We start from the raw sequence: 15,548 nt of genomic DNA on the forward strand, positions 1-15,548 counted from the left end.
AATTGGTGTCCAGGGAGTGGTTGGTTAACAGTTGCAGATCCACTGTCCAGTTACATTCCTTCGTCTATATCGAAATGCCTGTTGCTTCGTAAAACCTTGTCAAAGAAACTCTGGTTTGAATAAACTTACCATTTTTTTATTATCATGTTTCAACTCTGTATACACTTTTGCCAAGGTGAAAATATCAGATGCTTTACTACAATCAATGTGTCGCCCTTATTTTTTTCCCTTATTTCTGCACTAACTGGGATAATGAAGATGGACATACTCCATACAGTGTGCCATGATGGACATTATGCCTGGCTACGGTTTACTATTATTTCGATTTCCAACTGTCAAGAATTCTTTTACCCAGGCCTGGAAATAACGGTTTTAGATGTACCTGACAAATTGTAAGGCACTAATGAAATAGTACCTGACATTTTCAACTTAGTGCAGGACGTTTGTTAATAATATCAATAAAAAAGACAAATCAGTGCCGGACAAAATGACAGGCACCAGAGGTTTTGTGTCTGACAAAACCAGAATTTGTTCCTGACATTGACTGTGACAGGTGCCTTATTTCCAGGCTTGCTTTTACCTGAACACCAACGTGTACAGTTTCTTGTCTCATCCAAAGGACCCGATGTTGTTCCTTGCCAGGCCTCCGTCCTGCATTATTAACAATGAGAAATCATGCCAGGAATTCTCTCGGCCAGCACCGGGATCTCGAAGAAGAATAGTCCGGGCAAATTTCCCGTCACACACTGTATGGCGTATGTCCATCTTCATTAGTCGTCGAGTTGGTGTAGAAATGTTAAACCCAATTTAATTTGTTTTTTGTCAGATTTGGGAAGCCAAAGCATCGTTTCCAGTTCGTATCTAAACAAACAGAAAAGAAAGGGGTCTAAATCTCATCTACGGCTGGGGTCCCTTCGCGGCCGATCTCTTATTCTGCTCCTGAATCTAGGTTCTGGTGGTATTAAATCAAGGTTCGGATTATGCAGAGGTGTGGTGAAGTCGGGGGACCAATTTCGGGATTGTATGCCCTTAGACTCAAGTATAGGGGTCAAAATTCTCGGAAATGTGAAAATGAAAGACATTTTGATTAAGTACATATAAAAACATGAAATAAACGTTTTATTGCAAGCCTGTACATCAAAGTTAACAGTGATGATTTCACATTAAAAAAATTAATTTCACTCTTTGAGAGAGAAGAGAGAGAGAGAGATGGGGGTTTAATGCCCACTTGACACAAACTAGGTAATTTGGGGACCAACATATGGTTCAATTTCATTTCATTAATTCACTTGCCCGTGGGGGTGTTTAGCAGTGGGAGGAAGCCGGGGGACTCGGAGAAAACCCACAAGGTTGGAAAGGTGACCCTACTCCTTGTCACGTACAAGAGGGGAGTCGAAACCATGCCACTTGAATCAATGACTGACCATTCGGGCACCCCCCCCATCCCCCTTCACGCTTTGATTGGATGCCCTGTTGTAGTTGGTGCCCGGGACCACCACCCCCTCCACACAACTGGATTAAATCAAATCTAAGAGTCGATTCCACATCGGAAAAAAAAAAGAAACCAAATTCAATTTTAAATATGAAAATAATTTATAAAATACTGAAACTTATGAAAAGTTCATTCAAATCAATTTAATTTGTCTTAAGTAAATACAAATGAGTGACTCAATTAGACAATAAATACGTCAGATGAACTATAGATATATTCAGTTATATCATACACTTCCAATCCGACTGTCATCATCGTCTTTCTCATTCCCAAATTATTGATCTGAAATAGAAATCCAAGTCATCATTATCATGCATGCATAAGGGAGAGAACTGAGGTTTAACATACACTCGACACAACTAGGTCATTTAGGGACTAACATGATTTAATTTTATTGCAATAATTCGCTTGCGTGTATGGGTCTTTAGCTGTGAGAAGAAACCGAAGGACCCTGAGAAAACCCACAGGGTTGACCAGGCAACCCTTTTCTTTGCCACGTACAAGCTGGGAAATCGAAACAACGCAATTTGACCCAATGACAGACCTTATGGTCCAACGTGGAAGCATGAGACCAGCACTATTGGCTATATCAACATTGCGCGATTGTTCAGAATACAGACAGTTTGACTACAGATATTCGATCACCACAAAAAAATGGAAATGTTTATTTGGTGCTTTAACATGTACCAGTGTACTCCTTGTCTTGTACAAGCTGCAAACTAAATCCATGCCACTTTAATCAATGACAGCGACCTTGTGATTTTACGCACAGGCGTTAAACAATTAATGGCTGTCACTACCACTACCAGAGGGCTGGGGGCGAATAATTTTTGACCAAAAATCAGAGAGGAAACATGGTGACTCAGTGAATAAGGTGCTAGCTATGTAAATACATTTGGGCTTTTTGTTGGTAGGCTGGGATAATGTAGCTGATGACATTTTCTCGGAGGAGTATCCCAGGGCGACCCTTACCAAATACCCTACGTCCACAACTGCCCCCGCCCCCACCCTTCCTTCAAACCAATTGTTCATCACGCCCTCTTTGCTTCAACCGTAACATGAATATTTGACAGTATTATTTTACTGCAAACTTACCACCTTCTCTTGGTCTTCTGGTCATTTATTCATAGCATGTCCAGCCAGGGCCACAGATTGTTTTGGAACGGATATTCAGGGGAAGAATTGCCAATGCATTTGGAACACACTCGGCATCATATGTTATGGAACAGGCCATATCGCCCTGTGCTGTGAACTCGGCAAGCGGTGTAGGTTCTGGTCCATTGTCAGTTGCTGGTCTAGCTAAAATCAAAACAACAAAAAACATATATTTTGTAATTGTTAGCAAAGTCATTGAAGTGGGAGTGGCGGGGAGGGTGGGCGGGGAAAATCAGAGTGGCATATTTCGAATTGTGAACAATTTGTACAGACTATATATGTAAGTGCAGAATAAACCGCGACCACACAGCAACACAGAAGACAACCCCGTGGAGAGAGAGAGATGGGGATTTAACGCCCACTTTAATATTCACTCGACACAAACAAGGTAATTTCCGGACTAAACATATGGTTCAATTTCATTTCAATAATTCGCTTGCGCGTAGGGGTGTTTAGTAGTGGGAGGAAACCGGGGACAAACCTTTGGACAACACACTGATATTGTAAGTAATGAATAATAATCCCAGTGTCCACTATGGTCGGTATCCTGGGGAAAGACCATATAAGGAGAACATAAAGAGAAACTGAATCTAATTAAATTATTTAAATGACATGTAGAATTGGGTCCTTTATCAACTGAATCTAGAAGCGCTATGGCCTACTTATATCGAATTCCAAATATTTATGGGTTCTTTTACGTGCATGTCAATGTGTATACAGGACCTCTTTTTTGTCCAAGTCGAACAACTATACATCATCCCTTGGCAAGCCTTCCGCCCCGTACCGCTGACAAGGATGAACAATGCCATGGTGTAACTACGAGAACGTAGCTGATGAGGTTTGTTATCTATGCTATGGGGACCTCAAGGCTGGGTGGTAAATTTGTATCCGCACTGATGATACCATGGACCTTATTATAAGGTGAACGATGATACCAAACATCAATCAGGTGAACCTCTTGTTTTAACTAAATTTTATGATGACCCGCCCTCTCTTCACACGTGCGAATTTTAACACTTTGTTTTAATCTGACACTTTTTATAGAAGAAGAACACCTTTATATATCAACCTGTCCATAATAACTAATATGTCACTTTAAATTTGTAATAAACAACAACAGTTTGATTGTATCATTGCTTGGAAGCCTCAGTGGCTCAGTAGGAAAAGGGTTGGCTCGCTAACCTGGAGCTCAGTGATCGATCCCTGCATTGGCCGGGATTTTCCGCGTGGTTCTGCCTTGTCACTGGTGCCGGACAATCTGATTAAAATACAGATCTCTATTTCAAATACTGATTTCTATTTCAAATACTGATCTCTATTTCAAATACTGATTTCTGAAATATTGATTTCTATTTCAAATACTGATTTCTATTTCAAATACTGATTTCTATTTCAAATACTGATCTCTATTTCAAATACTGATTTCTATTTCAAATACAGATTTCTATTTCGATTCGGTTTTTTTTTTCGTTTTTTGATACTTTCTATGGCCTCTACTACATAAAGATCTGATCAGTTGTAGGGGAAGGTCGCGTCAGATGACATTCGATTAACCATTCAGCGTTGATGTTTCTAGTGGGTTACCCACAGTTCTGTGTATCTCACGCCAAAATCTCGCCGTAACCGACCGTTTCATTAGCTAATACCTCACATCATCCTGTCAAATAGGTTTTATAAAACATAGGCTTACCTGATGGGTCTGTTAGCCTGCTTTTACCAAACAACAATCTATAAGTACGGTTTCTAAGGGAGCGTTGCAACTGTCCTTTATAAGATGTGTTTCCAAATACAGCTGAAATGAAACAAAAAAAAATATTATATGAGGTTATTTCAGAATTTGCTTTTGGGGAAGGCAGTGACGGATTAACCCGATCAGTTTGAGATCAATTATGGCGCTAGGACCCGAAAGGTTTAGAATACGGAAAAAAAATTATATAAACGTTGGAGTAAAAAATAAATAACTAAACTATATTCAACTAAACTTATTTTAATTTCATTTCAATTATGGTGGGTGCTAAAGAATTGTCGACCATAAAAACAATAGATATACATTGTCCGTCAATTTTACAGCACCACGGAGAACACCCCCCCCCCCCCTTCGTTGCTCTGAGCTAGTTAGGGCCTTGGTTAATCTACTAGAACATTTCTGGGGGCTTTGCTACTTTTTGCTCACTGCAACTTTATTACATATTTTTTTAGCGTTTTACGTCAACTAGCAGACTATCACCGTCAAGATCGGTTGTATTATTTGTTACGTCTTTCTTGTAATCCGGGTCCAGGACTTACAGCGCACTGGAAGCTTAAGCCCTGTTCATACGGCGACATCCTTGTATATATACAAATTTGCATACATATTCAAATATACACACTTGTGCAAACATATTTTTGCAGTGCCTTCATACACACTTTTAATACCATGAGTATATTTGTATTGAACAATATAAGTCATTCCTTGTTATACGCCTACATGGAAATGTGGTCATATCGCCGTCGCCGACGTACGTCGGTCCGTCAATCCGTCGTCCACTCTCAGATTACATTTATGATCTGTTGTTTTGAAATTGATATATATTACGGTGTTTACATTAGTGAGATGAAGAAGCCTATTTAACTTCAATAATTTATTTTAATTTCTTCTGGAGTTATGGCCTTTGTTTCACTGCGTTGCACCCTATGAACACTCTAACAACAAAAGCGACCATCTGTATGGAATTTGTATGCATCATTTACATTAGTTAAATGTTAACGACAAATTTTATTTTCCGATCTGTATGACATTTATATACACCATTTGAATTGGTGAAACCATGGACCGTGTATGTGAAACACAGAAACCTATTGAATTTAAGAAATTTCAGTTAATTAATTATAGAGTTATGGCCCTCATTTCATTTTGTTGGGCACTGTGAACGTTCGAACGACAAAAGTTATCATCCGATCTGTATATAATTTATATTTTATATATGCATCATTATTGAAACGAAAAAATCTATTGAATTTCAGCAATTTCTGTCAATAAATTCTAGAGTTACGGCCCTTGTTTTCATTTGTTGAACTTTGTGAACGCTCGAACGACAAAAGTTATCATCCGATCTGTATGAAATTTATATGCATTCTTTAAATTAGTAAAACGAAATAGCCTGCCGAATTTTAACAATTTCGGTAAATCAGTTCCGGAGTTGTGGCCATTGTTTCAGTTTTTAAAACCTTGTCTTTTAAATGTCCACCATTACCTACAAAAGTATAACTATGCGACAACCCTTGTCGACCGCACAGGCGATTTAGCAACTGTGGCAACCTATCTGTAGTTTGTCTTGTCCGCAGATTTGTTTTGTCGGTTTTCTTTTGCGTGTGTGCCCCCTTCCCCCACCTCCCTTTCACTTACAGATACATTATGGGAGATTAGATAATGAGCTGGTAGTTCTCACTATCTATCTATCTATCTATACTAATATTTGTGACTGTCGTTTGTCTGTCTGTTCGGGGTTGGCGGCTACACTAGGTCTGCCCCGAGTCTGAAATTTGGGGTATAGGGGTAGCTCGGACCGGGGAGTAACATAGGCCAGGTGGCGTTAGTCTACCACTTCCGGTTTCGGGGTTATGACCCCCGAGCGAAGCCGGGCATTCTTCTAGTAATAGTTAAAACTAGATAATGTAAAGGGGATTTGCTGAAAATTGCAGTCAAATTTAGCAATTGAATTTTGAGCCTAGCCTCGATCATCATTACTAAGGTCGGTACGATTAAAAAAAACATAGTCTCGATTATCCATTTTTTGATTTAATCAGAAGCAGCAAACCTGGTTCTAATCCAGTAAATATCGCAGGCTAGTGATGCCATCGAGAGTGGATCAGTTAAAGATACATTAGTTAAGAGTTTTATAAAGAGTTGGCCATTCTTGCTATAATAATTCAAAAATAGATGATAAAAAAAGAAAATGTTGAAAATTTCAGTCAAATTACTTTGTTCTGAACGGAATTGTCACTTTTGGAAGTTTGGACTAGAAATGGGCATCAATTGTGTCTGCACCATTTATGAGAATTGGCGACCGTTTGATTGACAGACGATAACTCCACCAACATATTTTCGATTATCAAGTAACATGCTTGGCAGGCCTTTCATCACCAGTTTCCGTTAGTGATCTCAGCGACTAACGGTAAACATTAGCTTGGTCCGTCATGTATTGATTTAATTTTAAATGGACGACTGTTTAAATCCAAACTGTACCCAAGCCATCCGTGGGTCTACAGAGTTGATTTTGAGCTTGTCGTGTAAATAAAGGTCTAATTAATAATTTCTATAACATCTGAAGCCTAAATAAAGACTTGCAATAAGCAGATTTAGCTCTTGCATAATGTATGTTTAATTAATGTCTAATTAATAATTTAGAAAACATTCAGGCCTAAAGAAAGACCTGCAATTGGCAGATTTAGCTCTTGCATAATGTATGTTTAATAGGTTCAGCGAATTATACATTCTAGAGCGCGCGTGACTTGATAATTTATGTTTGTCATGATTTTGAATAATCAAGTAACATATAATATTATGGCAGCTATTATTCAATGGCTGGTTGTTTTAGTGGATTTATTATATAATACTTTATTGTTTTTAGAGTTTATCAATGTCAACAAACCATGACAAGGGTGCTACTATAAATAGACTTTTAAAGTTTACCGTCGAAATTGTGCATTTCGTGAATTAATTCAATTTTATTTTATTGGTATAATTCATAGGTCAGGGGCGCACAACAGAGGTGTATACAGTTATGAGCTTAGTCTAGATAGTCAAATGGGCCGAATTGTTTGCCGAGTGGGTCGATTTTTTCGGTAAAATGGACCGGTTTACCAGAATCTCTTACACATTCAATCAACCCAAAATTTCGTGTTATCAAGAATTGGGTGAAATTACTCCGCGAGCATGAGGAAATTCCTGCGCATCGTAGTGGAATTATGTAATATTGGGTGGTATTGTGTAATATGGGATGGTATTGTGTAATATTGGGTGGTATTGTGTAATATGGGATGGTTTTGTGTAATTTTGGGTGGTATTGTGTAATATTGGGTGGTATTGTGTAATATTGGGTAGTATTGTGTAATATTGGGTGGTATTGTGTAATATTGGGTGGTATTGTGTAATATTGGGTGGTATTGTGTAATATTAGGTGGTATTGTGTAATATTGCGTGACATTGTGTAATATTGGGTGGTATTGTGTTATATTGGGTAAAGCCTCCTATCGGATTTTGGACGCACGTGAAGGTCCATCAAAGGGCGGAAAAAAAATCGACTGGTGTAATCGAAAACTATTTGTTATTTTCCATTATTATTCCTTTTGACCCAGTAATTAGATTATCATACATTATTGTCGTCAGTAAAGTCAGCAAAGACAAATCGATTCAAAAGACGCGTTGTTGAAAATTTTAACCAATTTAGAATAATTTCACTTATTGTATTCTATTCATAATATTCTCATGTTGGTGTTTGACGAGGGGGGTTGGATGGCCGAATGGTTAACACTTGTGCGCTGTATCATAACGTCTGTCATTGAGTCAACTGGCGTGGTTTTGATTCCCCGGCTGTAAGTGACAAGGAGTAGGGTGGCCTGTCCAGTCTCGTGGGTTTTCTCCGGGTCCTTCGATTTCCTCCCACTGCTAAAGACCCCTACGCGCAAGTGAATTATTGAAATAAAATTAAACCACGTGTTAGTCCGGAAATGACCTAGTTTGTATCTAGTGGACGTTAAATCCCATCTCTCTCTCTCTCTCTCTCTCTCTCTCTGGTGTTTGACGTATTTTATGACGTATTAAATGTCAGTTTCGATTACAGAAAATATTCGATCAAACTAACTGACCCTTGCCTACAAGCATCAGTTGAATTCAAACGAATCCACGTGTTTGACAACGACTGTACTATGATCCCGATGACGAATCTATTTCATCAAATTAAAATACATTATTCTTGTATTGTGTTCATATATTCTGACAGTTGAATTGAAACGAATCCACGTGTTTGACAACGACAGTACGATGATCCCTATGACGAATCTATTTCATCAAATTAAAACATATTATACTTGTATTGTATTCATATATTCTGACAGTTTAATAAATGATGATAATTCACTTGTATCATATGACATATATGGATGTCAGTTTCAGCCACATTAACTGATTGACACTTTGTACTCATCCTAACTTAGTACTTTATCTAACTTTGAAATGGGGTTTAACGTCTTCTTACTGTTCTACACCGAGTGGCATTACAACTAACGGGCGCCATGCAGTGTGCTATAAGGAGAGAGAGAAATGGGGTTTAACGTCCACTCGACACAAACTAGGTCATTTCGGGACAAGGTTGGACAGGCGACCCTACTCCTTGTCACGTACAATCTGGGAATCGAAATGTGCTATAAGGACAATTTTGCCCAGACAGCAGCGCTACGGTCTACTCTTATTTTCAATTTCAACTGTCGGGGCCTCTTTTACGTGTATACAAACGGGTACACAGAAACTCGGTTTTTCGACCCATCCGAACGATTAGAGACCGCTCCTTGGCAGGCTCTCTGTCTTGCACCACAGACAAGGAGAAGCCAAGCTGGAAAATCCCGAGGAACAACAAAACGAGAGAATATACGCATGTATATTAAGGATGCATTATGTAAGATAGAGAGATAGCTGTCCGTTCGTGCTATAATAGTTCAAAAATAGATGGGGGGGGTGAATGGTTAGCGTGTGCGCGCTGTATCATAACGTCTGCCATTGAGTCAACAGGCGTGGTTTCGATTCCCCGGTTGTACGTGACAAGGAGTAGGGTCGCCTGTCCAACCTCGTGGGTTTTCTCCGGGTCCTCCGGTTTCCTCCCACTGCTAAAGACCCCTACGCGCAAGCGAATTGTTGAAATAAAATTGAACCATGTGTTAGTCCCGAAATGACCTAGTTTGTGTCGAGTTGACGTTAAACCCCATCTCTCTCTCTCTCTCTCTCTCTCTCTCTCTCTCTCTCAAAAATAGATAATCAAAAATCAATATATTGAAAGTTTCATTCAAATTACTGTATTTTATGATTGTCTGAAGATGTAGCGTATATCGTTTATTATCGTAACAACGTTACTCGATTATCCATGTTCAAATCCATTTAAATCTCGGCAGTGCGATCCCCTAGAAAGTTGATTGTAGGCTTGTCATGTGAATAAATCTAAATATTAATTTGAAACCAAGAAGAAATACCCGCAATAGGCAGATTTAGCTATTACAAAATAAAGCTACTGGCGAGAAAATAAATTGGGTTTTTTTCTATGACATGAAATGGGGGTTTAAGGTTTTACTTTTTACGCAGACTTTTACATAAATTCCAACAGTCTTTCACGTGCACGCCAACGTGTACGCGGAACCGCGGTTTAGCCTCCCACCCCAAAGACTTGTCCACGACGGAAAATACCCAGAAATTTTCTCAGTCAACCGGGGTCGAACCCAGTCCTTCCTGGTCAGCGAGTCAGCACCTTTCTTTTCAGCATCAACTTGACTAATGAAGACGGAGCCACGCCAACTATCAGTGGTTCTGTTACGTGCACGCCAATGTAACATCCAAACAACTAAACGCTGTTCATTGTTTTTCGTGAACGAAAGGAATCAATGATATCCAAATAGTACAATTCCCGAGTCAAGTCACCTTTAATGTTCAACAACGCCAAATAGTTCAGTTACTCCTGATGTAATATCACACATGCGCACATAGAATTACAACATTCAAATTAGATATAATATAAGCAAAACAAAAATTAAATAAATTTAGTTGAATATTACTTTAGTTCAATTTCTTATTTACTCAAAAGTTTCAGTATTCTACAGTCGTTGTTGTTTGTATTTCAGAGGAGAGCCAAAAAAAAGATCTCCTCAATCAACCAAATTGAAAAAAAATCGCTCCCCTAAAAAAACTCTCCCAATTTTGTTAAGAAGAGTGATTGGTTATGTGTATGGGAAATGGTTCTGAAGATCAATAACTGCATGTTAGGGGATCGTTCCTGGTATACTTCATAAATGATAATCAACCTCCGACGACTTTGTAAAGGAGAGCGGAGGAGGGAGAAAAATCTCCCCTCGGTCGACATTCAGATAGCGGCAGGTGCTCGAGAGCGATCGCTCGCCTTAAAAATGACTGATTCTAACTTTCCAACTGGCAGGTAAGTATCTTACGTCTAACTGTACTTACCTGTCTTGCCCTTGGATACAGTTTTTTTCGCAGGTTTGGCATCCGTAGTTAAAGCAAGAACACATAGTGCCAAGACTGCAGTAGCAATAATAAAACGCATTTTGACTTCTAACCAATGTCCAGCAGGCCCTTAGAACACTTCTTCTGAGATGCCGAGCGAATTCTTGGGAAGAGTCGTATTCTAATAGCGACTGACACTCCTTATATTAGATTGTATGATATATTTTTTTTTGTCTGAAGGATATAAATCATTATGAACTGTCAAACCACCGAGGCGCGATCTAATCTTTTATTTCTGTAGCCTCTAGCGACAAAATAAAAGTGACACAGTCACGAATTTCAAATTGAAATGAAATGCAATGAAATGGGGTTTAACGTGCTACAGTTCTGCTTCCACTGGGCTAATGAAGACAGGCATACGCAATACAGTGTTCTATGAGGGAAAGTTTGCCGGGGCAGCGGCGCTACGGCCTACTGTTCTATCGAATTCCAACTGCCAAGGGATCTTTTACGTGCACGCCAATGTGTTGCGTCCCATCCGAACGACTAGACAACTGTCGGTGTCAGACCCCCCGTCTTGCACCACTGACAAGAGGAAACCACGCCGGAAAAATCACAATTTCAAACTCAAAGCATCACTTTAACACTGCTTAAAGGCTCAATACCACTCTTGTTATAACTGAATAATATGTCCCAATCTTTATTCTGGTCAACAAATTGTACTATTTTAGAATATTTCAATTAATTGATGATACAAATTTCATCTTAACACACCTTATTTAAAATTTTTGAAAAATTCAACATAATGGTTTGAAACGTCTAACGTAAACCTTTTCAAATGAAACTTCGATTTAAAAATATTTTCGAACCCTCTGGACAAGTAAAATAGGATGTAATGGATAATTTACACAATAGGTAGGACACTTAAACATCTAGTACTTGGATAGAGATATTATTTATTTTCTCGAGCTTTCAAGCCAGCAAGAGTGTTATTGTCCCTTTAAATTGACTCAGTAAGAAAAACACCGGTACACTGGCCTGGGAATAGCATCTAGATAGTCCTTCGAACAGTACCACAAACCGGGGTGAATATTTCATTTGACAACTCCTTGTCACGTCCACACAACACAAAATAAGATCATATTTTGGGAGTGTGTAGTAGTTTAAGGGTCCGGAGAAAACCCACGGGGTTAGGCAAGCAGTCTCCTACTCTTATATCGAATTCCAACTGCCAAGGGATCTTTTGCGTGCACGCCAATGTGTACACCAGACCTCGGTTTTCGTCCCATCCGAAGGACTAGACAGCTGTCTTTGTCAGGCCCTCCGTCCTACACCACTGACAAAGGGAAACCACGCCGGAAAATTTTTGCAGACAAACAAAACGTTCAGGAATTTGAGCAGGGTAGAGCCCTGGAGGAGACGATGCCAAGTTTGGCGTGAGGTCTAGGGGACTAACCGGGAATTCTATAGGCGCTGAGACAATATTTCTGCTCATTTTGGTGCTTGTGTAGAGTGCGGTGAGACCAAAAACGGCGGCAATGCTTCGTACGTATGTTATTTCAATGAATGTAGGAGACAAAAAAAAATGTTATATTTTGTACATAAGAATCTTTTTTTTAATTCTATATAAATAAAATCAAAGATGCGGTATCAAATTAACTAGCTTGACCCCGTGAATGTTTAAGGCCATAGAATTTGGGCCCCGGGTGAAATTGTGCCCCGGCAGAATTTGGAACCCGGGCCAATATAGGCCTCGGGCGAATTGGGTTCCACCTGAATTTGGGCCCCGAGCGAATTTGGACCCCGGGTCAATTTGGGCCCCGAGCCAATTTGGTCCCTTGGGGAATTTGGACCCCGAGCTAATTTAGGCCCCTTTGGAATTGGGCCCCGTTGAGAATTATGGTCATGGGGGCGAATTGGGCCCGAGTGCGAATTTGGGATCCTGCTAATGCAAAATACAAGCAAACGCATGACAGTTTGATAAAGAGAAACCATAAAAAAACCACTGTCATTCTGTATTTATAAATAACGCAACTTTAAAATTATGACAAACCAACAAACATTCTGTTTCTATTTGTTTGAGTTTGTTTTTGTGTCCATTGAATAATTTAGAAAGATGTACCTTGTGTTGGATTAAATTCAAGTTCCACGAATCATGCCGACAATAATTTATGTCGGTATTATTTTTGTCGGATTTAATATCAAGTTGATATTATTACGACGAATAATCACCGGGAAAGAAAAGATAGATTCTTATCCACGGTAAGAAGTGTAACATTTTTAGATTGCCCCCATTCTGTGTGTATTTGCTGCGAAGAACCAACACTTTCCGGGGGCACCGTCAGTTAAAGACACGTTATGTATGATTTAGATAAAGAGCTAGCCATTCTTGCTATAATGGTTCAAGAATAGATAATGTAAAATGAATAATTTGAAAATTTCATTCAAATTACTCTATTGCGAGCAAAGATATTAGCCTTTGAAGGCTTGACAAGACGTGTGCAATAATTTCAACCACCATGCTGGTTGTTCGAAGCTAAGTCTCGCTTCTCCATTTTTAGCTTAAATCAAAATATGGCTGAATTGTTCTAATCTGTTTAATATCGGAGAAATCCGATGCCATCGAGAGTTGATTATGACCTGGATAAGTTAATTAATGTCTAATTAATAATTTAGAAAACATTTCAGGCCTAAAGAAAGACCCGCAATAGGCAAAATTTAGCTCTTACATAATGTATGTTTAAGTGCCAAAGAAAGTGTCTGTCCAATAATTCCGATGGTATAAGGACATAGGCGGAGGAGCCAGATTCGGTGAACCGTCCATTTTTCGGGCAATGTATTTCCGTTTTTCGGGCACAAACATTAGAGAATAAGACCATTTATCATAGAAATACAACTGTAAAAGGAAATCACTCGCGGTTTACGTTTTGAATACTAAGGTCCCGCTTTGTAGAGAACTCGTTTTCGTTAATGATTGCTTCACTCTGAAAATTCGGGTGAAAAAGAAATTTTTCGGGTAAATAGCCTTACCCCCCCCCTCTCCGCAGCTGTGACTCATTGGCCCCCTACGCCTATGTATACGGAAAATCCGAGCATTGGTGTAACTGGAGATTTGACAGAACAACATTATGGCATATGTATGTACTTAGCCTCTATCATCCACAAAAATATATTTTACGAATGACGACTAGGAGGTGCTGGGTGACCGAGACTAGTATGTACTCCGTTTTAGTTTTACTGATGTAATAATAACCCGATGTACACGTTTTCAAGCAAACAAATAGAAAAACCAAAACAGTGACCACCAGACGCCAGAATATCAAGAAGAAAATGTTTTCATCATATAAACTATTCGGTTTTTTTTCAATACCCATGGGAAAATCATGTTGAACTGGATTAAACGCACAATACTAGATCCTTTGTACGATCTGAGAAATATCTTTCTCCAGGGTTAGGGTTAGGGTTCGAGTTAGGTTTAGAAATTACATGTCAAACGTACAGATTGAAGCTGTTACAACGGTGGATTGTGGCTATAACTATTCTGAAGGGTTCGGGTTAGAATTGTGAGTATAAACACGGAAAGAATCAAAAATATTTCTCAGATCGGGAAGATCCAGTATCGTGCGGATTAAACGGAAGTGGGCCCCGGATACCCTGGCCGTGATGAGATTCTCAACCGGGAGACGGCGCGCAGGTCCAGGCAGGTGGCTTATAGTTTTTAATTCCAACAATTTGTTCAAAAAAAGTGGACTGACAGAATCCGATTCTAATCCTACCCATGCACATCCACATTTAGAAAAGTCGCCGATATCTCTTCTACGTTACGATCAAGTTGCAGTGTATTTTTTATTATTTTTTTTTATTATTATTTAATTTATAACAAAATTTAAAAAAACCCAACAACTCGGGAGGGTCTAAGGCGCTCGCTTTAGATCATAGGGTCTGTCACTGACCCCCCCCCCCCCTCTCTCTCTCTCTCTCTCTCTCTCTCTCTGTGTGTATAGACACCTGCAATTTCATTTGTAGAGTTACAATTTTGTAGGTTAAAGTCAAAAATAAAATCATAAATGCCAACTAAACGTGAAATTAACAAGTATATGTGCAATAAATAACGACGAACTGTCATATTGACTAGTAGACACTTGGCGGTTTATGTAAAATTCACGATATATTAATATTTTCCTCTTTTTCTGGAACGTATTGAGCTACAACTGTCATTAACACGACATGCGTCTAGATTATGTTTCATGTTTCGTCATTTCAAATTTAAACACGGTAGTTAAAGGAGCTATATCGCTAATATTTTGGACCTAGAAATTGACACAAATGGGTTGCAACGCATATAATAATGTAATATGAATGTTTATAAACTGATTTACATCCAATCGTTTCCGTTTTTACTTTCAAATCAGTTATCTTCGGCGAAATACGCCAGAAGTTTCAATCGAATGGCAGTCTCTTGCGTCTGATTATTCCAGTCTACACCGATAGTGTTTATTGCGCAGTTAAGAATGTGGCGTCACAGTTTGACATGACTAGTGGAATATGTCTAGATTCGTTCTTCGAATCTATTGTTACAAATGGGGCTGAAACGCATGCACGGTACACGTTTTAATGTTTATTTTGTCTTAAATATTAGATATCAGAAGCCCATCTTTCCCAGTAAGATAAAAACATCAATGTTGATTTAAATTGACA

General features: G+C 39.0%; 1 long non-coding RNA gene across 1 annotated transcript; it reads right to left on the minus strand.

Annotated features, from left to right (window-relative positions):
* Nucleotides 1–1,098: 1,098 nt before the first annotated feature.
* LOC126827595 (uncharacterized) lies at nucleotides 1,099–11,042 on the minus strand. Its single transcript, XR_007682744.2, has 4 exons — nucleotides 10,851–11,042; nucleotides 4,338–4,439; nucleotides 2,588–2,791; nucleotides 1,099–1,774 (listed from the first exon to the last, which is right to left on the minus strand). It is a non-coding gene; the product is annotated as an uncharacterized LOC126827595 (long non-coding RNA).
* Nucleotides 11,043–15,548: the final 4,506 nt, after the last annotated feature.

This window comes from Patella vulgata, chromosome 7 (genome assembly GCF_932274485.2).
Source record: "Patella vulgata chromosome 7, xgPatVulg1.2, whole genome shotgun sequence".
Lineage (NCBI taxonomy): Eukaryota > Metazoa > Mollusca > Gastropoda > Patellidae > Patella > Patella vulgata.